Here is a 12454-nt window from a genome sequence, read left to right as displayed (position 1 = left end):
CTGCTGCCTTTTGCCTACCACTTAGAGAGGATAGAAAAAAAGAGTTATGACCTCATGACACCTTCAGGAAATTTTAACAGTTCTTCTCTATGATGTCATTGTGAAAGCTTGTTTTTAGATAGTTTGGGAGATGTTCCAGTTTATGCAACTCAAATGTGCAGCTGGTAGTTTTAGCTGTCTGTTGGAGTGGTCCTCTAAATGCTAAGTGCCAAAGTCTTTATCTATTGGTGGAGAGGTATGTATAGTTGAACATGCCCACACCGAGAACCTGCCCAATCCTATATTAAATGCCTCAAATGAATTCTAAACTTAGGCAGATGACTTTACAGCCATCTAATCTTTTGTGTTGACTATGTCCTTACAATGTAGATATTAACTTTTATGGAACTGTTTCACTGGTTAAAGAAAGAAGAGAGACAAGTCAGGTGTCTCAGCTACACAGTTCAGTCAGAGAGAAAGTGTTTCTAACTTGGGAAGTTTAACATATTAGAGTTTAATGCGCATTTTTATATCAGACATATATAAATGCTTTTCAGATGCTGCTGGGAAATGTCTGTGAGAGAACTAGTGGTTTTGGACTGCTCTTTGTGTGCACAATTTGAAATACTTCAAAGGGGCTGAACCTTCCAAGGATGGGTTGTCACTTCTTCTGTGTTCAGGCCTTTACAGTTTCTCAAGCTTACCTTTGTAATGCTGACACATGTGGACGGCAGATCCAAATCATTGTCTTGTCTCATCTTGTCTCGTCTCTCATTCTCATGAACATCTTAATCAGTAGCCCATATTTTATTTAGCTAAAAGCAGGATTTTATTGGCATGTATGTCACAGGGAAACAATGATCTTGTCAGCAGCTGTCAAATGGATAGAATCAGACACATACTGTGTGTACTGTAAAACATATTGTTAAGAAGGCTCCTCTTAATTCAAGTAAAAGGATTTGAAACTTTTGGAGTAGAAATTAAATTCCCTCCTGCTGTCATTATAAAAGTCCTAATGATATCAGAAAGAACTAGTTAACCACTGTAAAGTTCCGCAGAGTTTGCAGAAATGTTTTCACATTCCTGGGTTCCTCCTGTCATTTTCAGGCTTGTTCTTCTTTTCATATTCTTTAGCTGATTTAAGAGCGTTCCTGTTCAAGTATAATTTACTAACAATGTTAATCGACTATCCTATTCCCTTATAAAAAAAAAAAAAGTTTGCCAACCCCAAATTTCTTCTGTTTTCTGCAGTCCAGCTCTGTGCTTTTCAACTTTCTGTTCTTCATAGCAATTAATATTATGGGATGAAAAACTGATATAACAATAAATTTAAGCTTGTGTGGGAGGAAAATTAGCAAAAAAAAATCAGTACATAACACATGAAGTTGTTGAGGTAACTTTGTACAAACCTTTGGACAAGGATTCAGTGATACATTTACTTTAACAAAACATGTTTCCTGAACACATCCTGTACACATCAGCACTCAATCTTTTTGCCAATTCACAGAATTTCTTTGCTGAAAAAAGGACCCTTTTGGCTAGCTCATTTGCTTACGCTATCATGTGAATAAAATCTGTTTCATAGTCCATTTAATCCCCTCTTGCACAAACTGTGACATTTTTCTTCTCCCAGGGAACAAGTCTGCAATGCAATTGTGAGGAAGTTTCACTTTGTGTCCATAAAAAAAATGTGTTCTGTAGCAGAAACAGGACATTCTAAGGTGTCCTGCCCTGCAAATATTTGTAAAGATGCTGATTCCTGAATTAAAGTAGCCAGGAAGCAAAAATAGGTAGCTTTGCATAAAATTAATTTATAAGAACTGACCTTACTTCAAATACAGGTTTTCCTACCATCTAGATTAGATTCATCCGTAGCCAATCTAAATCCCTATTGAAGAGTCTGAAGAGTCTGTAACTGTCGCTTGGCTTCATCCTTCTCTGTTTGTTCCTAAGGTTTCTTTCCTCTCTTGTTTTCCTTCTGAAAAAACAATGCACTCTATTTTGGGGTTGCTAGTCATGATTCCAGGAATGGGAATCCAACTCTTGAGTACAACAGGCTTTACATAGTAACTTCTTGGCAGAAATTCAGAAATGCCTTGACCAAAGGGAAGAAAAAAAGGACCCAGAATAAGGGTAACTTGAATTGAAAGACACTCACAAGAAAGTGGAAAAAAAAAACATAAAAAATACCTTTAGAACAAAAAAGTTTGAAGAATTGAGATAAATTGTGATATTTGTTTTTCATGTCTAATTGAAAGCTTTTTGCTAGTCTATCACCAAGTATCATGAATACTAAGATACTTCTCTTCTAAATGTGTATGTGTATATGGGAACATTCTAACCCCAGGCTTGCCAAACATCAAGTCCTTCTGTTTGCTCTCTTTTTAAAATTAACTCTTGATGGAGGAATGTTTCCATTCTGAAAGGGAAAGAGTTGAAGGTTTCCCTAAGTCTGGGGAATTAGCATAACAATGGTCCTGGAAATGATGAACTGTTTAAAAGATTATTCTGCTCACAAACAAATGGTCCACTGTTTTATGGTACCTGCATGGACTCCACTTCCCTCTTGTCTACTCCCCTATCCTGCCAAGCTACAGAGAAGTTCTTTGGATACAGATCCACAAAGTGAGTTTTGAGATTTTGGTATGTGGATATGTCCCTTCCCTTCCCTTCCCTTCCTTCCTCCCTCCCTCTCTCCCTCCCTCCCTTCCTCCCTTCCTGCCTTCCTCTCTTCCTTCCTTCCTCCCTTCCTTCCTTCCTTCCCTTCCTTTCACAGATTCCTTCCTCTCTTTCCAGTTTGCACAGATTCCTTCCTCTCTTTCCAATTACTTCTGCCTTCACTTCATCCTTCAGCCCTTTATCTTGGGAGTGACCCTCCCAACTTGAATCCCTAACATTGTGCTTCTCTCACACCTTCATGAGGTAGGCATTCTCTTCAGTTCTGTCTTATTACAGCCCTCAGGGGGATTAAAATAAATAAATCTCCGCAATTTTTCTCTGTCTCCCCAACTTCCACTGTTTTCTTGACTCTCTCCACTCTCCAACTGGTTAACAGAGAAACAAGAGGACTGCACAGGTAGCAATAAAACACACTTTTCTGAAGAGCTGACACACCCAGCTACTGGCAAGGTGAGCTGTCTCCTTTCAACGTATATTTATCTGCTGCTAAACACACCAAAGCAGCTATCATATGTTAAAAACAGTCCCTTTCAAGCTATTTAATAAAGTGTACTGTGCTTTTACGACTCCTTAACCAGAAAACCATACCCTAATGGATATATTTCAAGTTCCTGACCCAAAACCCTTAATTAACTGTAAAACCAACATTCTCATTCTTTTTCAGAGAAGTATTATGTTAGCAGATTTGGAAGTTAGTTCTGAAGGGGACTGTTTTTATAGTACCACAGATCCTGAGGAGGGGAAGTCATTTTCTATTCCAAGAAAACATTCACCACTAGCAGCGAGAAGCAGATCTCCGGATTTTTTTTTTCAAGCCCTAATGACTAGTTTTTATTCCATAATCACAGAGCGCCCCTTTCACCTGATGATTTCTGTTCCATCTTCAACATACTTCCTTTCCTGCTTCATCATTCATCAGCTATGAGGTCATTAATTTTAAACGAGAGACTTTCAGTAACCAACAGAGAATTTCATTGTAAATCAAAATTTCTCCAGCTGATAAGTTAATTTGTCAGTAAGGCAGCTCGGCAATCCTTTTGTTTTGTGTGCAATTTTCCAGACAGTTCTCTCAGCTGACACCACGGAAATAAGCATCAGCGTTTGCCAGGGGCCTTCAGTCTTGAGGGAGGTCCTAAAAGAAAGCAGAGATGACATATTTTCCCTGTGCCCCCAAGGTCTCTGTACCTACAACTATCATGGTTCTACTGTCTGCCGGAATATGTTTGATCATCCTGCCAATGTATGGATGAGTGCCAAAAAAATGTGTATGGCCATTAAGGAACACTTGTTCTCTGGTTGAAAGGGCCCCTTTACACATGTCTGTCCTGAAAAACTTGCACAAAAGCTTAATCTCCAAGATATGACAGCTAACAAACTCATTACAATCCACATGGGGGAGGGAGTATGAGGGATAAACCAAGGAGAACTCAGTTTTCCCTGTATCTTCACATTAAAACAGACACGAGGGAAAAAAAGGAGGAAGGAAAGAAAGGGTTTTGGAGATAACAATTAAACCAGCTTTTTATCAAACCAGTGTAGATAGCGGTGCTGAAGAATTTAAAATATATAAGACAATGCAGAATCTGGGATGTGTAACTTCTGTGAGAAATCATGTAGAGCCCTGTGAAGCTCAACAAATTGAAACATGCTGAATTACCATGAGCCTCTCTATCCAAAGAAATCTTCAGGACAGATCGTCTCTTCTGTTATGGCCTGATTTTGACCTATGCAAATTCTAAGATCAAGGAAAGGGAGTGGAGCAAGCATGTGCTTGCTTCAGCAGTGCTCTAATAGCATATGTGCTATCCCAGTTAGAGGAACATGACTTTGGTCTAAGTTGACCTGGGCCTAGCCTCAGGAATAAAGAATATGATGCTTTCCTCATTCTTCCTGTGCTAAGCAGACCTTTGGTACAGCAAGATGTGCCTAGCACACGTATGCCAGAATCATGACTTTTACAGTGAATATTACCTCTCATAGAAGTTTATAGGGACAAATAACAACAACAAAAAAACTAACGGAAAGTTACTTCTATGTTTTTGACACTGCCAAATGTAGTCTCCCTTACTGTTGCTCTAGTGGTAAAACTAAACCTTAGTCTTATTTGTGTTCCTCTTACATGCAAGAGGGACTGTTAGAACTTCCCAGAAGCAAGACCGGATAGAGACAGAATGTGAACAGCTTCTCTATGCTTGTTTTTTGTATGTGTGTGACTGTGAACAGCTTCTGAATGCTTGTTTTTTATATGTGTGTATGGAGTTTTTTTTGTTGTTGTTGTTGTTATTTTGTTTTGTTTTGTTTGTTTTTTTCACTCTGAACTTCTGTCACAAAGAAAAAGTAGAGTATCTGCCCATGCATTTATAACATGAAGAGGCCACTGGTGACAGCAATGTGCTTGGAAGAGCAGCAGTGATTGCTCTGTAAATGAGTATCTGCTTCCCCTTCTACTCCCTCACTACTTCTCCCTTTCTCTTTGCTTTTGACCATGCCATCCCCACAGCTGTCCTTTTTCCCTCTCTTTTTCATGTTAGAAAGAAACTTCGGTTCTGCATAGCTTCATATTTTGTTTCTGACTGCCATGGCACTTCTTCTTGGCTCCAGACTGTCAAGATCACAGCTTGGGTGACTGAGGATTAATTATAGAGCTGTACGAGAAACGAGGCCTTGAGTACAAGAATTATTGCTGATGCTACAAAATATTTTGTCTGGTTTTAGCCACAGGGCCCGATCCCATCAGCAAGCCACACGCAGACTTCCCATTAGCTCTATGGGTGTTCCACAGGCAGATGGGTTGAGACTACCAGCTCCTTTCAGGATTGTCCAACAGATCTGCACAGGGTTAGGAATGACGCATGCTAACATGTGATTCTCCATATGTAATGAAAATTCAGTCTTGTTGCTGAAGGGTTGCAGTAGTTAGAGAAACACACTTCCCAGATCCTTTCCCAGACTTTTATGACTCAATATAGTTAACTGGAAATGCAAAAGCCAGTCAAGTCACTGGGTGGCTGCTCATATGGAATTTTGATGCATCTGTGAAGAGGAAAGAGGTCGGCTTGGAACATATTTTCAGCTATCAAAGGCATGCTGAGCAGGAAAGCTAATTGTGTTGCTCTGTATTCAAACAAAAAAGCCCAAAAGCTGTCTGTCTAGTGTGTGAATGTGCACATAGAGCTTGTGTATGTGGCTATTACAGTAAGTGAAAATATCTGTCAACAGCAAAAACAAGAAAAAAAGGGGAAAGATGTCAGTACTATCTCATGGGGAATTTTCCCTTCAGTTTGTAACTAGTAATATCCTCCATTTGTTTGCCCTTCAAGACATCTTCAAATAAATGTTTTCTTGATCATAAAAAAGACTACCACACACACACACACACACACACACATATTCAAAAAACTCTCCCAAAGCAAGACACTCCATTGCACATGCCACATCTCAAGGGAAGGGAGGAGACAATAAGCAGCACATAACAGATGTTATTCACGTTGCTTCACGCTCTGTTGCAAGGCACTCAGACACTACGGATCCGAGCATGGTGAGAGCGCCTAAAGACATAGAATGGGATCAATAGTGATAAATCTTATTTAGGGCAAAATAATAAGAGAAAAGAATAGTTTCTTGTATAATCATAGACAAGATATTAAGAAAGTTATAATCTTGAATCACTACAACACTTATGGTAACATCTTATTAATGATCAAACTTTCAATAAACTGGAAGTTAGCAAATATTTCAGATTATTTGCGATTTCTGGGGGGAAAAAGTATCTATGCAAAATATCAATCTTTATAACAGCTTATAAGGAATATCTGGAACTATGTTAGCTTTGAATCATGGAGTTCCAAAGGAATTTTTTATTACAGTTTTGGCTACAGTGCATTCACACCATGTGGGTTTTTGCTTTGAGTTTTAGGTTTGAATGGACCGAGTACTTCAAAGCAAATCTCTAAATCAGGAAAACGCACTGTTTCATACGCTTTCCACTCAAAACCATACCTTGGCCAAGATTCCCTCACAACTGAGCCCAGCCTTGCTTGACACTCAGCCCACGTTTGTTGAAAACATTTACAAATCCCATCAAAAAACGCCCGAGCTTCAAGTTTGTAATAAAACCCAAAACCAAGAGTTCTGCTTGGCTTTAAATGTCTCTCTGTTCTAGTAATTTCCACTTGTTTCTGTTAAAAATAAGAAAAAGAAAAATAAAAAAGAGAAAAGAAAGAGGCATAATTTGTGCTGATTTCTGCCTGTTGCACCGGTAAATCTGGAATAACTCTATAAACTCATTGAAGTTATTCTGGTTTTGCATGAGGGCAATAGTGAGCAGGTTCAGTAGAGGTTTTATTAAGACAAAGATAGAAGCTGGGTATATTCCAAGGCCCAAACTCCAAGACATTGTGTCTGTCTTTCCAGATTTGTGTGGGTGCTTGAAGCATCTCTGTGTTGTGCCACACCAGCCGACAATGTCAGGTCCTTCAGACTCAAGCCCAGCTCAGTATCCTTGTTCCTTCTCTGCCCACACTAATGTATTGATGGCTACATGGTGGCCAGCTTTAGGGGCTATGATTTGTTTTCATGTGGGTTAGCCCTTGGAAGGGTCTCACTAAGCAGTACTTAAAATGATCATATTGAGGAAGGGGGATCAGCAACATGCAGATGGGACATCAGCAAGGATGTTAGTGCAGTAACCTTGACTCTGAGTGCCCAGATCACCCCAAAGTCACCCTCAGGCTAGCAGAAATAAGACCATGTGAATGCTGACACTTCGGCACTCACTACAGGAGCTCCACTACTCTTCCCCAGCATGTGGAAGATCTGCTAGGGCACAATCTATTGGGCACCTACTGCCTGGTCCATTAATGACTCATATTGTCCAAGGAAAGCCCAGCGTGATCAGATAACAGAGGCTGTGCCTTTGGCGCACAGCAAGTCCGTCAGGAAGGCCACGGAATGGGTCTACCCCACAGAAACATCAGCATGAGCAAGAGAGAAGACACTGCAAAACGCACAAAGAGATGTTATGCTTGCAAACTGACTCAAGCTTTAATGTGCTTAGAAATTACAGGGATGTTCTGTGACAGGTTAAAATTCAAAGGCAGAGAGATTTTTGCTCTGGACTGTCTTCAGCCTGGTTATTCCTTTTGTACTCCCATCCTTGCAAATCTTCAAAATGAAAACTTACTTTGATGAGCGACAGATACAATTACATTATAAATATAGGCCAGACTCTGCAATACTGTCTTTCAAAATGGGCCCTTTGGCTCTCTCTCTTTTTTTTTTTTTTTTTTTTTTTTGTTATTATTATTATTCTCTCCTTTTCTCCGGGGGAGCTAACTGAACTGCAGGTTAAAAAATCAGGTCTGGAGGGTTGCATTTGCACCCCTTTTTTTTTAAGGAACCTGTTTCTAAAGACGGGTTTCCTCTGTTTGTCTCACACCTTGCCTTCTTTATCCCTGAATTATGAATGAGACGTTAAACAGAGTGCAGCTTTGAAAAGTGCCTTCTGAACGCAACAAAAATATCTCCCGACACTGCAATCTCCCTAAGTGGCTCCGGCATTTGGCCAGGGCGTTTTCTTTTATTCCAAAATGAAAACCTAGAAGTGCCTTGCAAGCGGTGCCATCCCAGTGCTGCCCTCAGTGCTCCCTCCACCGGGGCCCTTTTCCTGGGAGCGGTGCAAAGCACTGCCACATGGCTACCTGCACCAGGAGCCACGAGAGGGTGAGGATGGCACATCTCCAAAAATAAGGAAAAAAAAAAGAGGGGAAAAAAAAAAAAAGGGAAAAAGTAATGGGGGAAGCAGCTTTCACCGCTCCCGCTCGGCTGCCCTGAGCCCAGGAGCGCACGGGAGCGCGCGAGCGAGCAGGCGCCCGCCGCAGCCGGGCCGCAGAGCTGTTTGATTGCTTAAGCCCGGTGGCCAGACAATGGCACCAGAAAGAATGGCCGCTTCCTTCCTTCCTGTCGAGTGTTCTGCCTGAGTGAGCAAATTCAATAGCGCTCCGCTTCGCCGCGACACTCGGCTCCCTCGCGCAGGCGAAAACCAACAAAAGAGCCATTCTAGGGCATTTCCAACTGCACCTAAGCCAACGCGCTGAGCTGTGGAGCCATCCGGCCCCGGGGAAGGGGGGCGGCGCGCTCCGAGGCTGGGCGGCCAAGGCGCAGGAAGCCTCCAGGTTATTGTTCGTAGGGTTTTGATGTTGGGCCCCAGGTGGATTCTTACTCCCCCTGCTTTTATTTTATTTTATTTTATTTTATTTTATTTTATTTTATTTTATTTTATTTTATTTTATTTTATTTTATTTTATTTTATTTTGTTCTATTCTATTCTATTCTATTCTGTTCTACTCTATTCTACTCTATTCTATTCTATTTTTTCATTTTTCCATTTTTTTTCATTGTTCTATTTTATTTTTTGCTGGGATTTTTTGAAGTGTTTCAGCTGCCTTTGCCCCGCCACATGGATTGCTTGAAGTGGGGAGGAGCTACGTGGTGCTCGAGCATAGCTCGACTAGGAAAAGTTGACACAAGAGCCTCCCTGCGTAAAACCCAAGCCTGCTATTTTTTCCCCCAGACCCCAAAGTAGTCACCCGCTTCAGTCGCGGGCAGCAATGGAAATAAAGTACGTGTCAGGAAAGGGAAATGCCCAAGGAGAGCAGGTGAGCAGATGGCAAAGACTGCACTTGAGTGGGCATAAATTAAACCGTCGCTCCATATAAGCTCTATAGGAAATTTATATGGGGCATATTATAGATTATATAGTGTAAATCCACAATAATTATGGATTGTGCTTTTAGCCATATCAGGCCCTCCCTGCTCTGCAGATCCCTCTCTCCAGCTGAGCGCTCTGCCAGGCTCCACAGAGAAGGAACATTGTGTAGCTGGAAGACAAGGACGCTAGATGTGTACGCCAGAGCTGCCAGTCAGAAGTCACTTTTTTTTTCTTTTTTTCTTTTTTTTTTTTTTTGTGCACACGGAGTTTCTAGACTTTCAGGCTTTGCAGGGCAGCAACTAGTCCTGGGGAAGGCCAGGACATCTGCAGCGAGGCATCTCCTTGTGCGGCACAAGCGTGGCAAGGGGCACGGCTGTGCCGAGGGACGTGTCCTCGTGGACACCTGCGGTCATTGACTCAGCATGAGAGCGGAGGAGAAGGGAAAAGTGCAGAAAGCAGCTCAAAAAATAAAAGCTTCCACGGGGTCTTTGGGATGATCCCTGACTCTTTGCCTCTCTCCTAAAGAAAAGGCAAGATTTTTTGATTATTGTCTCTGAAATGAACAAAATGAGATTTTGCACTGGCCTGCTGCATCTGTTTTCTCAAGCAAAGACCTGTTTGTTTTTCCCCTTGTGCCTGAACCATATTATTTGAAGCAGACCACTGAGCCAAGTCACATCAAGCCTGCTTCTTTTCTTTTCTACTTCTGAACTATGACAGATTATCCTAACCCATCTGCAGGCATGATTAGAAATATGAAAATCATTTTTACTTTTCTTTTGAACTGTCTTTGATATAGCACTTTCTGTCAGATAATCTGTAGAGTTTTAACATCTGGTAATGTAAAATGGTATGTTATTGGAGCTGAAGAAAGAACCATTTAGATATTTTTATAGCAAGTTTTTTTTTGTGACATCCAATATTGCAATTGTGGCTTCAGTTTACAATAAACTTGTGGTAGTACAGTTAGAGCTAAATTATTCATTTTTATGCATCAGAACATAGTATATAAACCAGAGGATGGGAAAAATCTCAGCACAGAGGATCTTTATTAAGATATACGTACTGCTTACATGATTACAATAAGTGACATTCAAATATGTCATCACCTAATCTTAGGAAACTAGCTCGAACAACTTTCGATTAAGCAATAACCTGTAAATGACAAAGCAATATCTATTTCAGTCATTGCATAGTGGGGGCTAGATTACTACAGTTAAAAGATGTTTCTCTTTCTCCAAAATCATTCAAAAGCAATGTATAGAGAAAAAAAAACCATAACTTTCCAAGTAGGACAGCTGTATGGAACTTTGTCTTTTATAATTTGGCATCAATAAAAAGTCACATAGTCTCTACATATGTCCATTAATGCTTGATGTCAACTTCTGCACAGAAAGTTAGTAGCAGCTAACTTTACATGAGGCCCCATCCTTCTTTGGTTTGCTTTGGTTTGCTTGCATTGTTTTAATCAGTGGAAGAAGCACATGACATCCTGCTGTTGGTTTACTTCTAGTAAAAGTATTAATCTAAGACAAGGGAGCATGCCAAAAAACCTCATTTATATCCAAATTTAAAACCAGGCAAAGCAACAAGTGCCAGTAAGCTACAAATGCTAGGAAGAAATTCATTACCACTTGACTGTGGAAAAAAAGAAAGTGCTTTGCAAAAGGTGAACAGATTTAAAACAAAGAAAAACGCCCCTACTACATTTCCTGACTGCCCAAAACATAATGCTTGTAAGAATTTTGTTTATATTGCTTTTTTACTTGACTGACTGACTCTCTGGAAGTGACATCCAAGTTCCTTCCCCACTCATTTCACCTGGAAGCACGCATAACCATAAAGAGGTTTCCTGCCTCTAACCGTGAAGAAGTTTCCATGCATTCAGCTATGTCACACTAACTCCAGGGGCACAGACAACTGTCTGCCTGTGGCTTCAGAAAGGTGGATGTTTATTGCAACTCAAACCCCTTACTTTAAGCGCTTTCAGTTCTTCAGAAAAATTGCCTTGTGCTTTTTTTTTTTTTTTTCCCTTTCCTGCTCTGTAGCAGGCCAGAGAGAGGTCAGATGAGTCAGATGTTAGTTAAACCAACAGAACCGAGATAATTTTTGACACTTATATAACCTCCCAGCTTCATTTTAGCAGTTTGCTCATTCCCCTAGCAAAGTATCCACAAAGACTTCCCATATGATCCTAGGGAAAGTTAACTGCTCACTGCATTTTAGACAATGTATTAAATACTCTAATTAACCTTATGCTGCCTGCATTCCACACAATTTTTGAGTTATGTTTAGATGACACTTACGAGGCAGGCAAATCCTTTTGCAGTTGAGGAACTGAGTTTTTTAACACTGTATAAATCCGCTGCACGAAAGCAAGGCTGTAGCAAGGACAGACTCGTGTGAGCTGGTGGCAGCCGCAGTAGCCCAGGGGTTGGTTAAAATGTAGGTAAAGCAGCACTGGATGCCCAAATCTGCCTAGGACTCTAGGGATTTAACCCACACTGAGCCAATGCTATTGAAACCATTCCCATCTGCATTTCCCAGTTTGTAGTAGGTGGTTTGCAGAACCACGTGAAACAAAATTCTCAGTGGTGCTTTTGATTAAATGTTTTATAAGGGTGCTCAGTGGTCATTGAAAGCTGTGGGGGTTGACAGTGGTCTGCTGGTGCTGCTAAAAAGTTAAGGAATGCTGAACCTTAAGGTTAGGTTGTCTGATTGCAGTGCAAATATATGCTAAGTGACTTGCCCAAGGTCATTTGTATTATGATATCTATAGTAGAGCAGGCACTGAACACTGATTTTCCATCGCTGTGGTTAGTGCTCTAATCTCTGCCATGAAAAGAAAAAAATATTTTCTAATCTTACTAACGATGCTGAATTGTATCTTAGGCAAAGTTTAACTGGCAATACAATATACATAAGGAGGCTAATAGGCATATCAGGAATCTCCATCTTTACTTCTTCCTTACCTGAACAATTGAATTGAAATAGCAGTTCATTTGAATTTACACCTTCTGCTATTTTTGGTGCAGACTGTAACCCAAGAACCAAAATGGGACATACTTGTTCTCAAGTCAGAGCAAC

Source organism: Tinamus guttatus, unplaced genomic scaffold (assembly GCF_059628265.1).
Source record: "Tinamus guttatus ecotype Peru unplaced genomic scaffold, ASM5962826v1 Tinamus_guttatus_pri_ptg000058l, whole genome shotgun sequence".
Lineage (NCBI taxonomy): Eukaryota > Metazoa > Chordata > Aves > Tinamiformes > Tinamidae > Tinamus > Tinamus guttatus.
The sequence above is the reverse complement of the archived record's forward strand: the minus strand, read 5'-3'. Positions refer to the sequence as shown.